Raw genomic sequence first — 21,218 nt, forward strand, 5'->3', positions numbered from 1 at the left:
TCTATGTGCGATGGGAGGGCGCCTCTGATTGCATATAAACGCAGGTGATGATGACGAATATTTTTTATTAATATTCTAGTGTAAATCCCACCCTGCTATCTGGTCTGTGTGCGCAGTCACAACTGTGATGAAGGGGAGGAAGATAAGACCCCTCTATTACGAAGGAAGGATAGTTGGGGCAACCAGGGGCAGAGAGGGCTGGTTTTTTTTCTCTCACGTGACATAATCTGTGTGTCAATGTGTCAGAAAAGAGGCAGTATTGTGTGTTGTTTCCAGCCATCGCCTCTCACCCATACCCGACCACTGACACCTACCTACCCCCAACCACTGACACCCCAGACTGACACCTACCCCCAACCACTAATACCCAAGACTGACACCTACCTACCCCAAACCACTGATACCCCAGACTGACACCCATCACCCCCAACCACTGACACCCCAGACTGACACCTACCTACCCCCAACCACTGATACCCCAGACTGACACCCATCACCCCCAACCACTGACACCTACCTACACCCAACCACTGATACCCCAGACTGACACCCATCACCCCCAACCACTGACACCCCAGACAGAAACCCATCTACACCCAACCACAGACACCCCAGTCTGACACCTAAATACTCCCAACCACTGACACCTACCCCCAACGTCTGACTCCCACCTACCCCCCACCACTGATACCCCAGACTTACACCCATCACCCCCAACCTACCACCCCAGGACAAAGAGCAATAAACACTATACAAAGGAGCGTTCACTAGGTAACTGGTGTCGCTCGCGCTCTCCTCCTCCTGCCTGGGATTTACCTTTACACTCTTCACAATGCCTCTATGTGCGATGGGAGGGCGCCTCTGATTGCATATAAACGCAGGTGATGATGACGAATATTTTTTATTATTAATATTCTAGTGTAAATCCCACCCTGCTATCTGGTCTGTGTGCGCAGTCACAACTGTGATGAAGGGGAGGAAGATAAGACCCCTCTATTACGAAGGAAGGATAGTTGGGGCAACCAGGGGCAGAGAGGGCTGGTTTTTTTTCTCTCACGTGACATAATCTGTGTGTCAATGTGTCAGAAAAGAGGCAGTATTGTGTGTTGTTTCCAGACATCGCCTCTCACCCATACCCGACCACTGACACCTACCTACCCCCAACCATTGACACCCCAGACTGACACCTACCCCCAACCACTAATACCCAAGACTGACACCCATCACCCCCAACCACTAATACCCAAGACTGACTCCCATCACCCCCAACCACTGACACCTACCTACACCCAACCACTGATACCCCAGACTGACACCCATCACCCCCAACCACTGACACCCCAGACAGAAACCCATCTACACCCAACCACTGACACCCCAGTCTGACACGTAAATACTCCCAACCACTGACACCTACCCCCAACATCTGACTCCCACCTACCCCCCACCACTCATACCCCAGACTTACACCCATCACCCCCAACCTACCACCCCAGGACAAACAGCAATAAACACTATACAAAGGAGCGTTCACTAGGTAACTGGTGTCGCTCGCGCTCTCCTCCTCCTGCCTGGGATTTACCTTTACTCTCTTCACAATGCCTCTATGTGCGATGGGAGGGCGCCTCTGATTGCATATAAACGCAGGTGATGATGACGAATATTTTTTATTATTAATATTCTAGTGTAAATCCCACCCTGCTATCTGGTCTGTGTGCTCAGTCACAACTGTGATGAAGGGGAGGAAGATAAGACCCCTGTATTACGAAGGAAGGATAGTTGGGGCAACCAGGGGCAGAGAGGGCTGGTTTTTTCTCTCTCACGTGACATAATCTTTGTGTCAATGTGTCAGAGAAGAGGCAGTATTGTGTGTTGTTTCCAGCCATCGCCTCTCACCCATACCCGACCACTGACACCTACCTATCCCCAACCATTGACACCCCAGACTGACACCCATCACCCCCAACCACTGACACCCCAGATTGACACCTACCTATCCCCAACCACTGATACCCCAGACTGACACCCATCCCCCCAACCACTGACACCTACCTACACCCAACCACTGATACCCCATACTGACACCCATCACCCCCAACCACTGACACCCCAGACAGAAACCCATCTACACCCAACCACTGACACCCCAGTCTGACACCTAAATACTCCCAACCACTGACTTCTACCCCCAACATCTGACTCCCACCTACCCACAACCACTGACACGCCAGACTGAAACCCATCTACACCCAAACCACTGACTTTCCAAACTGACACCCACCTACCCCAAACCACTGAAACCCCAGCCTAACACCCAAATACTCCCAACCACTGACACCTACCCCCAACGTCTGACTCCCACCTACCACCCACCACTGATACCCCAGACTACCACCCATCACCCCCAACCTACCACCCCAGGACAAAGAGCAATAAACACTATACAAAGGAGCGTTCACTAGGTAACTGGTGTCGCTCGCGCTCTCCTCCTCCTGCCTGGGATTTACACTCTTCACAATGCCTCTATGTGCGATGGGAGGGCGCCTCTGATTGCATATAAACGCAGGTGATGATGACGAATATTTTTTATTATTAATATTCTAGTGTAAATCCCACCCTGCTATCTGGTCTGTGTGCGCAGTCACAACTGTGATGAAGGGGAGGAAGATAAGACCCCTCTATTACGAAGGAAGGATAGTTGGGGCAACCAGGGGCAGAGAGGGCTGGTTTTTTTTCTCTCACGTGACATAATCTGTGTGTCAATGTGTCAGAAAAGAGGCAGTATTGTGTGTTGTTTCCAGACATCGCCTCTCACCCATACCCGACCACTGACACCTACCTACCCCCAACCACTGACACCCCAGACTGACACCCATCACACCCAACCACTGACACCCCAGACTGACACCTACCTACCCCCAACCACTGATACCCCAGACTGACACCCATCACCCCCAACCACTGACACCTACCTACCCCCAACCACTGATACCCCAGACTGACACCCATCTCTCCCAACCACTGACACCCCAGACAGAAACCCATCTACACCCAACCACTGACACCCCAGTCTGACACCTAAATACTCCCAACCACTGACACCTACCCCCAACGTCTGACTCCCACCTACCCCCCACCACTGATACCCCAGACTTACACCCATCACCCCCAACCTACCACCCCAGGACAAAGAGCAATAAACACTATACAAAGGAGCGTTCACTAGGTAACTGGTGTCGCTCGCGCTCTCCTCCTCCTGCCTGGGATTTACCTTTACACTCTTCACAATGCCTCTATGTGCGATGGGAGGGCGCCTCTGATTGCATATAAACGCAGGTGATGATGACGAATATTTTTTATTATTAATATTCTAGTGTAAATCCCACCCTGCTATCTGGTCTGTGTGCGCAGTCACAACTGTGATGAAGGGGAGGAAGATAAGACCCCTCTATTACGAAGGAAGGATAGTTGGGGCAACCAGGGGCAGAGAGGGCTGGTTTTTTTTCTCTCACGTGACATAATCTGTGTGTCAATGTGTCAGAAAAGAGGCAGTATTGTGTGTTGTTTCCAGACATCGCCTCTCACCCATACCCGACCACTGACACCTACCTACCCCCAACCATTGACACCCCAGACTGACACCTACCCCCAACCACTAATACCCAAGACTGACACCTACCTACCCCAAACCACTGATACCCCAGACTGACACCCATCACCCCCAACCACTGACACCTACCTACCCCCAACCACTGATACCCCAGACTAACACCCATCACCCCCAACCACTGACACCCCAGATAGAAACCCATCTACACCCAACCACAGACACCCCAGTCTGAAACCTAAATACTCCCAACCACTGACACCTACCCCCAACGTCTGACTCCCACCTACCCCCCACCACTGATACCCCAGACTTACACCCATCACCCCCAACCTACCACCCCAGGACAAAGAGCAATAAACACTATACAAAGGAGCGTTCACTAGGTAACTGGTGTCGCTCGCGCTCTCCTCCTCCTGCCTGGGATTTACCTTTACACTCTTCACAATGCCTCTATGTGCGATGGGAGGGCGCCTCTGATTGCATATAAACGCAGGTGATGATGACGAATATTTTTTATTATTAATATTCTAGTGTAAATCCCACCCTGCTATCTGGTCTGTGTGCGCAGTCACAACTGTGATGAAGGGGAGGAAGATAAGACCCCTCTATTACGAAGGAAGGTTAGTTGGGGCAACCAGGGGCAGAGAGGGCTGGTTTTTTTTCTCTCACGTGACATAATCTGTGTGTCAATGTGTCAGAAAAGAGGCAGTATTGTGTGTTGTTTCCAGACATCGCCTCTCACCCATACCCGACCACTGACACCTACCTATCCCCAACCACTGACACCCCAGACTGACACCCATCACCCCCAACCACTGACACCCCAGACTGACACCTACCTATCCCTAACCACTGATACCCCAGACTGACACCCATCACCCCCAACCACTGACACCTACCTACACCCAACCACTGATACCCCAGACTGACACCCATCACCCCCAACCACTGACACCCCAGACAGAAACCCATCTACACCCAACCACTGATACCCCAGTCTGACACCTAAATACTCCCAACCACTGACATCTACCCCCAACATTTGACTCCCACCTACCCCCAACCACTGACACCCCAGACTGAAACCCATCTACACCCAAACCACTGACACTCCAAATTGACACCCACCTACCCCAAACCACTGAAACCCCAGCCTAACACCCAAATACTCCCAACCACTGACACCTACCCCCAACGTCTGACTCCCACCTATCACCCACCACTGATACCCCAGACTAACACCCATCACCCCCAACCTACCACCCCAGGACAAAGAGCAATAAACACTATACAAAGGAGCGTTCACTAGGTAACTGGTGTCGCTCGCGCTCTCCTCCTCCTGCCTGGGATTTACCTTTACACTCTTCACAATGCCTCTATGTGCGATGGGAGGGCGCCTCTGATTGCATATAAACGCAGGTGATGATGACGAATATTTTTTATTATTAATATTCTAGTGTAAATCCCACCCTGCTATCTGGTCTGTGTGCGCAGTCACAACTGTGATGAAGGGGAGGAAGATAAGACCCCTCTATTACGAAGGAAGGATAGTTGGGGCAACCCGGGGCAGAGAGGGCTGGTTTTTTTTCTCTCACGTGACATAATCTGTGTGTCAATGTGTCAGAAAAGAGGCAGTATTGTGTGTTGTTTCCAGACATCGCCTCTCACCCATACCCGACCTGTGACACCTACCTATCCCCAACCATTGACACCCCAGACTGACACCTACCCCCAACCACTAATACCCAAGACTGACACCTACCTACCCCAAACCACTGATACCCCAGACTGACACCCATCACCCCCAACCACTGACACCTACCTACCCCCAACCACTGATACCCCAGACTTACACCCATCACCCCCAACCACTGACACCCCAGACAGAAACCCATCTACACCCAACCACAGACACCCCAGTCTGACACCTAAATACTCCCAACCACTGACACCCCAGACTGAAATCCATCTACACCCAAACCACTGACACTCCAAACTGACACCCACCTACCCCAAACCACTGAAACCCCAGCCTAACACCCAAATTCTCCCAACCACTGACACCTACCCCCAACGTCTGACTCCCACCTACCACCCACCACTGATACCCCAGACTAACACCCATCACCCCCAACCTACCACCCCAGGACAAACAGCAATAAACACTATACAAAGGAGCGTTCACTAGGTAACTGGTGTCGCTCGCGCTCTCCTCCTCCTGCCTGGGATTTACACTCTTCACAATGCCTCTATGTGCGATGGGAGGGCGCCTCTGATTGCATATAAACGCAGGTGATGATGACGAATATTTTTTATTATTAATATTCTAGTGTAAATCCCACCCTGCTATCTGGTCTGTGTGCGCAGTCACAACTGTGATGAAGGGGAGGAAGATAAGACCCCTCTATTACGAAGGAAGGATAGTTGGGGCAACCAGGGGCAGAGAGGGCTGGTTTTTTTTCTCTCACGTGACATAATCTGTGTGTCAATGTGTCAGAAAAGAGGCAGTATTGTGTGTTGTTTCCAGCCATCGCCTCTCACCTATACCCGACCACTGACACCTACCTACCCCCAACCACTGACACCCCAGACTGACACCCATCACCCCCAACCACTGACACCCCAGACTGACACCTACCTACCCCCAACCACTGATACCCCAGACTGACACCCATCACCCCCAACCACTGACACCTACCTACCCCCAACCACTGATACCCCAGACTGACACCCATCACCCCCAACCACTGACACCCCAGACAGAAACCCATCTACACCCAACCACTGACACCCCAGTCTGACACCTAAATACTCCCAACCACTGACATCTACCCCCAACATCTGACTCCCACCTACCCACAACCACTGACACCCCATACTGAAACCCATCTACACCCAAACCACTGACTTTCCAAACTGACACCCACCTACCCCAAACCACTGAAACCCCAGCCTAACACCCAAATACTCCCAACCACTGACACCTACCCCCAACGTCTGACTCCCACCTACCACCCACCACTGATACCCCAGACTAACACCCATCACCCCCAACCTACCACCCCAGGACAAAGAGCAATAAACACTATACAAAGGAGCGTTCACTAGGTAACTGGTGTCGCTCGCGCTCTCCTCCTCCTGCCTGGGATTTATCTTTACACTCTTCACAATGCCTCTATGTGCGATGGGAGGGCGCCTCTGATTGCATATAAACGCAGGTGATGATGACAAATATTTTTTATTATTAATATTCTAGTGTAAATCCCACCCTGCTATCTGGTCTGTGTGCGCAGTCACAACTGTGATGAAGGGGAGGAAGATAAGACCCCTGTATTACGAAGGAAGGATAGTTGGGGCAACCAGGGGCAGAGAGGGATGGTTTTTTTTCTCTCACGTGACATAATCTGTGTGTCAATGTGTCAGAAAAGAGGCAGTATTGTGTGTTGTTTCCAGACATCGCCTCTCACCCATACCCGACCACTGACACCTACCTATCCCCAACCATTGACACCCCAGACTGACACCTACCCCCAACCACTGACACCCCAGACTGACACCTACCTACCCCCAACCACTGATACCCCAGACTGACACCCATCACCCCCAACCACTGACACCTACCTACACCCAACCACTGATACCCCAGACTGACACCCATCACCCCCAACCACTGACACCCCAGACAGAAACCCATCTACACCCAACCACTGACACCCCAGTCTGACACCTAAATACTCCCAACCACTGACATCTACCCCCAACATCTGACTCCCACCTACCCCCAACCACTGACACCCCAGACTGAAACCCATCTACACCCAAACCACTGACACTCCAAACTGACACCCACCTACCCCAAACCACTGAAACCCCAGCCTAACACCCAAATACTCCCAACCACTGACACCTACCCCCAACGTCTGACTCCCACCTACCACCCACCACTGATACCCCAGACTAACACCCATCACCCCCAACCTACCACCGCAGGACAAAGAGCAATGAACACTATACAAAGGAGCGTTCACTAGGTAACTGGTGTCGCTCGCGCTCTCCTCCTCCTGCCTGGGATTTACCTTTACACTCTTCACAATGCCTCTATGTGCGATGGGAGGGCGCCTCTGATTGCATATAAACGCAGGTGATGATGACGAATATTTTTTATTAATATTCTAGTGTAAATCCCACCCTGCTATCTGGTCTGTGTGCGCAGTCACAACTGTGATGAAGGGGAGGAAGATAAGACCCCTCTATTACGAAGGAAGGATAGTTGGGGCAACCAGGGGCAGAGAGGGCTGGTTTTTTTTCTCTCACGTGACATAATCTGTGTGTCAATGTGTCAGAAAAGAGGCAGTATTGTGTGTTGTTTCCAGACATCGCCTCTCACCCATACCCGACCACTGACACCTACCTATCCCCAACCATTGACACCCCAGACTGACACCCATCACCCCCAACCACTGACACCCCAGAGTGACACCTACCTATCCCCAACCACTGATACCCCAGACTGAAACCCATCTACACCCAAACCACTGACACTCCAAACTGACACCCACCTACTCCAAACCACTGAAACCCCAGCCTAACACCCAAATACTCCCAACCACTGACACCTACCCCCAACGTCTGACTCCCACCTACCCCCCACCACTGATACCCCAGACTTACACCCATCACCCCCAACCTACCACCCCAGGACAAACAGCAATAAACACTATACAAAGGAGCGTTCACTAGGTAACTGGTGTCGCTCGCGCTCTCCTCCTCCTGCCTGGGATTTACCTTTACACTCTTCACAATGCCTCTATGTGCGATGGGAGGGCGCCTCTGATTGCATATAAACGCAGGTGATGATGACGAATATTTTTTATTATTAATATTCTAGTGTAAATCCCACCCTGCTATCTGGTCTGTGTGCGCAGTCACAACTGTGATGAAGGGGAGGAAGATAAGACCCCTCTATTACGAAGGAAGGATAGTTGGGGCAACCAGGGGCAGAGAGGGCTGGTTTTTTTTCTCTCACGTGACATAATCTGTGTGTCAATGTGTCAGAAAAGAGGCAGTATTGTGTGTTGTTTCCAGCCATCGCCTCTCACCCATACCCGACCACTGACACCTACCTATCCCCAACCACTGACACCCCAGACTGACACCCATCACCCCCAACCACTGACACCCCAGACTGACACCTACCTACCCCCAACCACTGATACCCCAGACTGACACCCATCACCCCCAACCACTGACACCTACCTACACCCAACCACTGATACCCCAGACTGACACCCATCACCCCCAACCACTGACACCCCAGACAGAAACCCATCTACACCCAACCACTGACACCCCAGTCTGACACCTAAATACTCCCAACCACTGACATCTACCCCCAACATCTGACTCCCACCTACCCCCAACCACTGACACCCCAGACTGAAACCCATCTACACCCAAACCACTGACACTCCAAACTGATACCCACCTACCCCAAACCACTGAAACCCCAGCCTAACACCCAAATACTCCCAACCACTGACACCTACCCCCAACATCTGACTCCCACCTACCACCCACCACTGATACCCCAGACTAACACCCATCACCCCCAACCTACCACCCCAGGACAAAGAGCAATAAACACTATACAAAGGAGCGTTCACTAGGTAACTGGTGTCGCTCGCGCTCTCCTCCTCCTGCCTGGGATTTACCTTTACACTCTTCACAATGCCTCTATGTGCGATGGGAGGGCGCCTCTGATTGCATATAAACGCAGGTGATGATGACGAATATTTTTTATTATTAATATTCTAGTGTAAATCCCACCCTGCTATCTGGTCTGTGTGCGCAGTCACAACTGTGATGAAGGGGAGGAAGATAAGACCCCTCTATTACGAAGGAAGGATAGTTGGGGCAACCAGGGGCAGAGAGGGCTGGTTTTTTTTCTCTCACGTGACATAATCTGTGTGTCAATGTGTCAGAAAAGAGGCAGTATTGTGTGTTGTTTCCAGCCATCGCCTCTCACCCATACCCGACCACTGACACCTACCTATCCCCAACCACTGACACCCCAGACTGACACCCATCACCCCCAACCACTGACACCCCAGACTGACACCTACCTATCCCCAACCACTGATACCCCAGACTGACACCCATCCCCCCAACCACTGACACCTACCTACATCCAACCACTGATACCCCATACTGACACCCATCACCCCCAACCACTGACACCCCAGACAGAAACCCATCTACACCCAACCACTGACACCCCAGTCTGACACCTAAATACTCCCAACCACTGACATCTACCCCCAACATCTGACTCACACCTACCCACAACCACTGACACCCCAGACTGAAACCCATCTACACCCAAACCACTGACTTTCCAAACTGACACCCACCTACCCCAAACCACTGAAACCGCAGCCTAACACCCAAATACTCCCAACCACTGACACCTACCCCCAACGTCTGACTCCCACCTACCACCCACCACTGATACCCCAGACTAACACCCATCACCCCCAACCTACCACCCCAGGACAAAGAGCAATAAACACTATACAAAGGAGCGTTCACTAGGTAACTGGTGTCGCTCGCGCTCTCCTCCTCCTGCCTGGGATTTACCTTTACACTCTTCACAATGCCTCTATGTGCGATGGGAGGGCGCCTCTGATTGCATATAAACGCAGGTGATGATGACGAATATTTTTTATTATTAATATTCTAGTGTAAATCCCACCCTGCTATCTGGTCTGTGTGCGCAGTCACAACTGTGATGAAGGGGAGGAAGATAAGACCCCTCTATTACGAAGGAAGGATAGTTGGGGCAACCAGGGGCAGAGAGGGCTGGTTTTTTTTCTCTCACGTGACATAATCTGTGTGTCAATGTGTCAGAAAAGAGGCAGTATTGTGTGTTGTTTCCAGCCATCGCCTCTCACCCATTCCCGACCTGTGACACCTACCTATCCCCAACCATTGACACCCCAGACTGACACCTACCCCCAACCACTAATACCCAAGACTGACACCTACCTACCCCAAACCACTGATACCCCAGACTGACACCCATCACCCCCAACCACTGACACCTACCTACCCCCAACCACTGATACCCCAGACTTACACCCATCACCCCCAACCACTGACACCCCAGACAGAAACCCATCTACACCCAACCACAGACACCCCAGTCTGACACCTAAATACTCCCAACCACTGACACCTACCCCCAACGTCTGACTCCCACCTACCCCCCACCACTGATACCCCAGACTTACACCCATCACCCCCAACCTTCCACCCCAGGACAAAGAGCAATAAACACTATACAAAGGAGCTTTCACTAGGTAACTGGTGTCGCTCGCGCTCTCCTCCTCCTGCCTGGGATTTACCTTTACACTCTTCACAATGCCTCTATGTGCGATGGGAGGGCGCCTCTGATTGCATATAAACGCAGGTGATGATGACGAATATTTTTTATTATTAATATTCTAGTGTAAATCCCACCCTGCTATCTGGTCTGTGTGCGCAGTCACAACTGTGATGAAGGGGAGGAAGATAAGACCCCTCTATTACGAAGGAAGGATAGTTGGGGCAACCAGGGGCAGAGAGGGCTGGTTTTTTTTCTCTCACGTGACATAATCTGTGTGTCAATGTGTCAGAAAAGAGGCAGTATTGTGTGTTGTTTCCAGCCATCGCCTCTCACCCATACCCGACCACTGACACCTACCTACCCCCAACCACTGACACCCCAGACTGACACCCATCACCCCCAACCACTGACACCCCAGACTGACACCTACCTACCCCCAACCACTGATACCCCAGACTGACACCCATCACCCCCAACCACTGACACCTACCTACACCCAACCACTGATACCCCAGACTGACACCCATCACCCCCAACCACTGACACCCCAGACAGAAACCCATCTACACCCAACCACTGACACCCCAGTCTGACACCTAAATACTCCCAACCACTGACATCTACCCCCAACATCTGACTCCCACCTACCCCCAACCACTGACACCCCAGACTGAAACCCATCTACACCCAAACCACTGACACTCCAAACTGACACCCACCTACCCCAAACCACTGAAACCCCAGCCTAACACCCAAATACTCCCAACCACTGACACCTACCCCCAACGTCTGACTCCCACCTACCACCCACCACTGATACCCCAGACTAACACCCATCACCCCCAACCTACCACCGCAGGACAAAGAGCAATAAACACTATACAAAGGAGCGTTCACTAGGTAACTGGTGTCGCTCGCGCTCTCCTCCTCCTGCCTGGGATTTACACTCTTCACAATGCCTCTATGTGCGATGGGAGGGCGCCTCTGATTGCATATAAACGCAGGTGATGATGACGAATATTTTTTATTAATATTCTAGTGTAAATCCCACCCTGCTATCTGGTCTGTGTGCGCAGTCACAACTGTGATGAAGGGGAGGAAGATAAGACCCCTCTATTACGAAGGAAGGATAGTTGGAGCAACCAGGGGCAGAGAGGGCTGGTTTTTTTTCTCTCACGTGACATAATCTGTGTGTCAATGTGTCAGAAAAGAGGCAGTATTGTGTGTTGTTTCCAGCCATCGCCTCTCACCCATACCCGACCACTGACACCTACCTACCCCCAACCACTGATACCCCAGACTGACACCTACCTACCCCCAACCACTGATACCCCAGACTGACACCCATCACCCCCAACCACTGACACCTACCTACCCCCAACCACTGATACCCCAGACTGACACCCATCACCCCCAACCACTGATACCCCAGACAGAAACCCATCTACACCCAACCACAGACACCCCAGTCTGACACCTAAATACTCCCAACCACTGACACCTACCCCCAACGTCTGACTCCCACCTACCCCCCACCACTGATACCCCAGACTTACACCCATCACCCCCAACCTACCACCCCAGGACAAAGAGCAATAAACACTATACAAAGGAGCGTTCACTAGGTAACTGGTGTCGCTCGCGCTCTCCTCCTCCTGCCTGGGATTTACCTTTACACTCTTCACAATGCCTCTATGTGCGATGGGAGGGCGCCTCTGATTGCATATAAACGCAGGTGATGATGACGAATATTTTTTATTATTAATATTCTAGTGTAAATCCCACCCTGCTATCTGGTCTGTGTGCGCAGTCACAACTGTGATGAAGGGGAGGAAGATAAGACCCCTCTATTACGAAGGAAGGATAGTTGGGGCAACCAGGGGCAGAGAGGGCTGGTTTTTTTTCTCTCACGTTACATAATCTGTGTGTCAATGTGTCAGAAAAGAGGCAGTATTGTGTGTTGTTTCCAGCCATCGCCTCTCACCTATACCCGACCACTGACACCTACCTACCCCCAACCACTGACACCCCAGACTGACACCTACCCCCAACCACTGACACCCCAGACTGACACCTACCTACCCCCAACCACTGACACCCCAGACTGACACCCATCACCCCCAACCACTGACACCCCAGACTGACACCTACCTACCCCCAACCACTGATACCCCAGACTGACACCCATCAACCCCAACCACTGACACCTACCTACCCCCAACCACTGATACCCCAGACTGACACCCATCACCCCCAACCACTGACACCCCAGACAGAAACCCATCTACACCCAACCACTGACACCCCAGTCTGACACCTAAATACTCCCAACCACTGACACCTACCCCCAACGTCTGACTCCCACCTACCCCCCACCACTGATACCCCAGACTTACACCCATCACCCCCAACCTACCACCCCAGGACAAACAGCAATAAACACTATACAAAGGAGCGTTCACTAGGTAACTGGTGTCGCTCGCGCTCTCCTCCTCCTGCCTGGGATTTACACTCTTCACAATGCCTCTATGTGCGATGGGAGGGCGCCTCTGATTTCATATAAACGCAGGTGATGATGACGAATATTTTTTATTATTAATATTCTAGTGTAAATCCCACCCTGCTATCTGGTCTGTGTGCGCAGTCACAACTGTGATGAAGGGGAGGAAGATAAGACCCCTCTATTACGAAGGAAGGATAGTTGGAGCAACCAGGGGCAGAGAGGGCTGGTTTTTTTTCTCTCACGTGACATAATCTGTGTGTCAATGTGTCAGAAAAGAGGCAGTATTGTGTGTTGTTTCCAGACATCGCCTCTCACCCATACCCGACCACTGACACCTACCTATCCCCAACCATTGACACCCCAGACTGACACCCATCACCCCCAACCACTGACACCCCAGACTGACACCTACCTACCCCCAACCACTGATACCCCAGACTGACACCCATCACCCCCAACCACTGACACCTACCTACACCCAACCACTGATACCCCAGACTGACACCCATCACCCCCAACCACTGACACCCCAGACAGAAACCCATCTACACCCAACCACTGACACCCCAGTCTGACACCTAAATACTCCCAACCACTGACATCTACCCCCAACATCTGACTCCCACCTACCCCCAACCACTGACACCCCAGACTGAAACCCATCTACACCCAAACCACTGACACTCCAAACTGACACCCACCTACCCCAAACCACTGAAACCCCAGCCTAACACCCAAATACTCCCAACCACTGACACCTACCCCCAACGTTTGACTCCCATCTACCACCCACCACTGATACCCCAGACTAACACCCATCACCCCCAACCTACCACCCCAGGACAAAGAGCAATAAACACTATACAAAGGAGCGTTCACTAGGTAACTGGTGTCGCTCGCGCTCTCCTCCTCCTGCCTGGGATTTACACTCTTCACAATGCCTCTATGTGCGATGGGAGGGCGCCTCTGATTGCATATAAACGCAGGTGATGATGACGAATATTTTTTATTATTAATATTCTAGTGTAAATCCCACCCTGCTATCTGGTCTGTGTGCGCAGTCACAACTGTGATGAAGGGGAGGAAGATAAGACCCCTCTATTACGAAGGAAGGATAGTTGGGGCAACCAGGGGCAGAGAGGGCTGGTTTTTTTTCTCTCACGTGACTTAATCTGTGTGTCAATGTGTCAGAAAAGAGGCAGTATTGTGTGTTGTTTCCAGCCATCGCCTCTCACCCATACCCGACCACTGACACCTACCTACCCCCAACCACTGACACCCCAGACTGACACCCATCACCCCCAACCACTGACACCCCATACTGACACCTACCTACCCCCAACCACTGATACCCCAGACTGACACCCATCACCCCCAACCACTGACACCTACCTACCCCCAACCACTGATACCCCAGACTGACACCCATCACCCCCAACCACTGACACCCCAGACAGAAACCCATCTACACCCAACCACTGATACCCCAGTCTGACACCTAAATACTCCCAACCACTGACATCTACCCCCAACATCTGACTCCCACCTACCCCCAACCACTGACACCCCAGACTGAAACCCATCTACACCCAAACCACTGACACTCCAAACTGACACCCACCTACCCCAAACCACTGAAACCCCAGCCTAACACCCAAATACTCCCAACCACTGACACCTACCCCCAACATCTGACTCCCACCTACCCCCCACCACTGATACCCCAGACTTACACCCATCACCCCCAACCTACCACCCCAGGACAAACAGCAATAAACACTATACAAAGGAGCGTTCACTAGGTAACTGGTGTCGCTCGCGCTCTCCTCCTCCTGCCTGGGATTTACCTTTACACTCTTCACAATGCCTCTATGTGCGATGGGAGGGCGCCTCTGATTGCATATAAACGCAGGTGATGATGACGAATATTTTTATTATTAATATTCTAGTGTAAATCCCACCCTGCTATCTGGTCTGTGTGCGCAGTCACAACTGTGATGAAGGGGAGGAAGATAAGACCCCTCTATTACGAAGGAAGGATAGTTGGGGCAACCAGGGGCAGAGAGGGCTGGTTTTTTTTCTCTCACGTGACATAATCTGTGTGTCAATGTGTCAGAAAAGAGGCAGTATTGTGTGTTGTTTCCAGCCATCGCCTCTCACCCATACCAGACCTGTGACACCGACCTATCCCCAACCATTGACACCCCAGACTGACCCCTACCCCCAACCACTAATACCCAAGACTGACACCTACCTACCCCAAACCACTGATACCCCAGACTGACACCCATCACCCCCAACCACTGACACCTACCTACCCCCAACCACTGATACCCCAGACTGACACCCATCACCCCCAACCACTGACACCTACCTACACCCAACCACTGATACCCCAGACTGACACCCATCACCCCCAACCACTGACACCCCAGACAGAAACCCATCTACACCCAACCACTGACACCCCAGTCTGACACCTAAATACTCCCAACCACTGACATCTACCCCCAACATCTGACTCCCACCTACCCCCAACCACTGACACCCCAGACTGAAACCCATCTACACCCAAACCACTGACACTCCAAACTGACACCCACCTACCCCAAACCACTGAAACCCCAGCCTAACACCCAAATACTCCCAACCACTGACACCTACCCCCAACGTCTGACTCCCACCTACCACCCACCACTGATACCCCAGACTACCACCCATCACCCCCAACCTACCACCCCAGGACAAAGAGCAATAAACACTATACAAAGGAGCGTTCACTAGGTAACTGGTGTCGCTCGCGCTCTCCTCCTCCTGCCTGGGATTTACCTTTACACTCTTCACAATGCCTCTATGTGCGATGGGAGGGCGCCTCTGATTGCATATAAACGCAGGTGATGATGACGAATATTTTTTATTAATATTCTAGTGTAAATCCCACCCTGCTATCTGGTCTGTGTGCGCAGTCACAACTGTGATGAAGGGGAGGAAGATAAGACCCCTCTATTACGAAGGAAGGATAGTTGGGGCAACCAGGGGCAGAGAGGGCTGGTTTTTTTTCTCTCACGTGACATAATCTGTGTGTCAATGTGTCAGAAAAGAGGCAGTATTGTGTGTTGTTTCCAGCCATCGCCTCTCACCTATCCCCAACCACTGACACCTACCTACCCCCAACCATTGACACCCCATACTGACACCCATCACCCCCAACCACTGACACCCCAGACAGAAACCCATCTACACCCAACCACTGACACCCCAGTCTGACACCTAAATACTCCCAACCACTGACATCTACCCCCAACATCTGACTCCCACCTACCCACAACCACTGACACCCCAGACTGAAACCCATCTACACCCAAACCACTGACTTTCCAAACTGACACCCACCTACCCCAATCCACTGAAACCCCAGCCTAACACCCAAATTCTCCCAACCACTGACACCTACCCCCAACGTCTGACTCCCACCTACCACCCACCACTGATACCCTAGACTACCACCCATCACCCCCAACCTACCACCCCAGGACAAAGAGCAATAAACACTATACAAAGGAGCGTTCACTAGGTAACTGGTGTCGCTCGCGCTCTCCTCCTCCTGCCTGGGATTTACCTTTACACTCTTCACAATGCCTCTATGTGCGATGGGAGGGCGCCTCTGATTGCATATAAACGCAGGTGATGATGACGAATATTTTTTATTAATATTCTAGTGTAAATCCCACCCTGCTATCTGGTCTGTGTGCGCAGTCACAACTGTGATGAAGGGGAGGAAGATAAGACCCCTGTATTACGAAGGAAGGATAGTTGGGGCAACCAGGGGCAGAGAGGGCTGGTTTTTTTTCTCTCACGTGACATAATCTGTGTGTCATTGTGTCAGAAAAGAGGCAGTATTGTGTGTTGTTTCCAGACATCGCCTCTCACCCATACCCGACCACTGACACCTACCTACCCCCAACCATTGACACCCCAGACTGACACCCATCACCCCCAACCACTGACACCCCAGACTGACACCTACCTACCCCCAACCACTGATACCCCAGACTGACACCCATCACCCCCAACCACTGACACCTACCTACCCCCAACCACTGATACCCCAGACTTACACCCATCACCCCCAACCACTGACACCCCAGACAGAAACCCATCTACACCCAACCACAGACACCCCAGTCTGACACCTAAATACTCCCAACCACTGACACCTACCCCCAACGTCTGACTCCCACCTACCCCCCACCACTGATACCCCAGACTTACACCCATCACCCCCAACCTACCACCCCAGGACAAAGAGCAATAAACACTATACAAAGGAGCGTTCACTAGGTAACTGGTGTCGCTCGCGCTCTCCTCCTCCTGCCTGGGATTTACCTTTACACTCTTCACAATGCCTCTATGTGCGATGGGAGGGCGCCTCTGATTGCATATAAACGCAGGTGATGATGACGAATATTTTTTATTATTAATATTCTAGTGTAAATCCCACCCTGCTATCTGGTCTGTGTGCGCAGTCACAACTGTGATGAAGGGGAGGAAGATAAGACCCCTCTATTACGAAGGAAGGATAGTTGGGGCAACCAGGGGCAGAGAGGGCTGGTTTTTTTTCTCTCACGTGACATAATCTGTGTGTCAATGTGTCAGAAAAGAGGCAGTATTGTGTGTTGTTTCCAGACATCGCCTCTCACCCATACCCGACCACTGACACCTACCTATCCCCAACCATTGACACCCCAGACTGACACCTACCTATCCCTAACCACTGATACCCCAGACTGACACCCATCACCCCCAACCACTGACACCTACCTACACCCAACCACTGATACCCCAGACTGACACCCATCACCCCCAACCACTGACACCCCAGACAGAAACCCATCTACACCCAACCACTGACACCCCAGTCTGACACCTAAATACTCCCAACCACTGACATCTACCCCCAACATCTGACTCCCACCTACCCCCAACCACTGACACCCCAGACTGAAACCCATCTACACCCAAACCACTGACACTCCAAACTGACACCCACCTACCCCAAACCACTGAAACCCCAGCCTAACACCCAAATACTCCCAACCACTGACACCTACCCCCAACGTCTGACTCCCACCTACCACCCACCACTGATACCCCAGACTAACACCCATCACCCCCAACCTACCACCCCAGGACAAACAGCAATAAACACTATACAAAGGAGCGTTCACTAGGTAACTGGTGTCGCTCGCGCTCTCCTCCTCCTGCCTGGGATTTACCTTTACACTCTTCACAATGCCTCTATGTGCGATGGGAGGGCGCCTCTGATTGCATATAAACGCAGGTGATGATGACGAATATTTTTTATTATTAATATTCTAGTGTAAATCCCACCCTGCTATCTGGTCTGTGTGCGCAGTCACAACTGTGATGAAGGGGAGGAAGATAAGACCCCTCTATTACGAAGGAAGGATAGTTGGGGCAACCAGGGGCAGAGAGGGCTGGTTTTTTTTTCTCTCACGTGACATAATCTGTGTGTCAATGTGTCAGAAAAGAGGCAGTATTGTGTGTTGTTTCCAGACATCGCCTCTCACCCATACCCGACCACTGACACCTACCTATCCCCAACCATTGACACCCCAGACTGACACCCATCACCCCCAACCACTGACACCCCAGACTGACACCTACCTACCCCCAACCACTGATACCCCAGACTGACACCCATCACCCCCAACCACTGACACCTACCTACACCCAACCACTGATACCCCAGACTGACACCCATCACCCCCAACCACTGACACCCCAGACAGAAACCCATCTACACCCAACCACTGACACCCCAGTCTGACACCTAAATACTCCCAACCACTGACATCTACCCCCAACATCTGACTCCCACCTACCCCCAACCACTGACACCCCAGACTGAAACCCATCTACACCCAAACCACTGACACTCCAAACTTACACCCACCTACCCCAAACCTCTGAAACCCCAGCCTAACACCCAAATACTCCCAACCACTGACACCTACCCCCAACGTCTGACTCCCACCTACCACCCACCACTGATACCCCAGACTAACACCCATCACCCCCAACCTACCACCGCAGGACAAAGAGCAATAAACACTATACAAAGGAGCGTTCACTAGGTAACTGGTGTCGCTCGCGCTCTCCTCCTCCTGCCTGGGATTTACACTCTTCACAATGCCTCTATGTGCGATGGGAGGGCGCCTCTGATTGCATATAAACGCAGGTGATGATGACGAATATTTTTTATTAATATTCTAGTGTAAATCCCACCCTGCTATCTGGTCTGTGTGCGCAGTCACAACTGTGATGAAGGGGAGGAAGATAAGACCCCTCTATTACGAAGGAAGGATAGTTGGGGCAACCAGGGGCAGAGAGGGCTGGTTTTTTTTCTCTCACGTGACATAATCTGTGTGTCAATGTGTCAGAAAAGAGGCAGTATTGTGTGTTGTTTCCAGCCATCGCCTCTCACCCATACCCGACCACTGACACCTACCTACCCCCAACCACTGACACCCCAGACTGACACCCATCACCCCCAACCACTGACACCCCAGACTGACACCTACCTACCCCCAACCACTGATACCCCAGACTGACACCCATCACCCCCAACCACTGACACCTACCTACACCCAACCACTGATACCCCAGACTGACACCCATCACCCCCAACCACTGACACCCCAGACAGAAACCCATCTACACCCAACCACTGACACCCCAGTCTGACACCTAAATACTCCCAACCACTGACATCTACCCCCAACATCTGACTCCCACCTACCCCCAACCACTGACACCCCAGACTGAAACCCATCTACACCCAAACCACTGACACTCCAAACTGACACCCACCTACCCCAAACCACTGAAACCCCAGCCTAACACCCAAATACTCCCAACCACTGACACCTACCCCCAACGTCTGACTCCCACCTACCACCCACCACTGATACCCCAGACTAACACCCATCACCCCCAACCTACCACCGCAGGACAAAGAGCAATAAACACTATACAAAGGAGCGTTCACTAGGTAACTGGTGTCGCTCGCGCTCTCCTCCTCCTGCCTGGGATTTACACTCTTCACAATGCCTCTATGTGCGATGGGAGGTCGCCTCTGATTGCATATAAACGCAGGTGATGATGACGAATATTTTTTATTAATATTCTAGTGTAAATCCCACCCTGCTATCTGGTCTGTGTGCGCAGTCACAACTGTGATGAAGGGGAGGAAGATAAGACCCCTCTATTACGAAGGAAGGATAGTTGGAGCAACCAGGGGCAGAGAGGGCTGGTTTTTTCTCTCTCACGTGACATAATCTGTGTGTCAATGTGTCAGAAAAGAGGCAGTATTGTGTGTTGTTTCCAGCCATCGCCTCTCACCCATACCCGACCACTGACACCTACCTACCCCCAACCACTGACACCCCAGACTGACACCCATCACCCCCAACCACTGACACCCCAGACTGACACCTACCTACCCCCAACCACTGATACCCCAGACTGACACCCATCACCCCCAACCACTGACACCTACCTACCCCCAACCACTGATACCCCAGACTGACACCCATCACCCCCAACCACTGACACCCCAGACAGAAACCCATCTACACCCAACCACTGATACCCCAGTCTGACACCTAAATATTCCCAACCACTGACATCTACCCCCA

The sequence above is a fragment of the Staurois parvus genome, unplaced genomic scaffold (genome assembly GCF_062004578.1).
Source record: "Staurois parvus isolate SC_StPar_1 unplaced genomic scaffold, SC_StPar_1.0 ptg000048l, whole genome shotgun sequence".
Taxonomy (NCBI): domain Eukaryota; kingdom Metazoa; phylum Chordata; class Amphibia; order Anura; family Ranidae; genus Staurois; species Staurois parvus.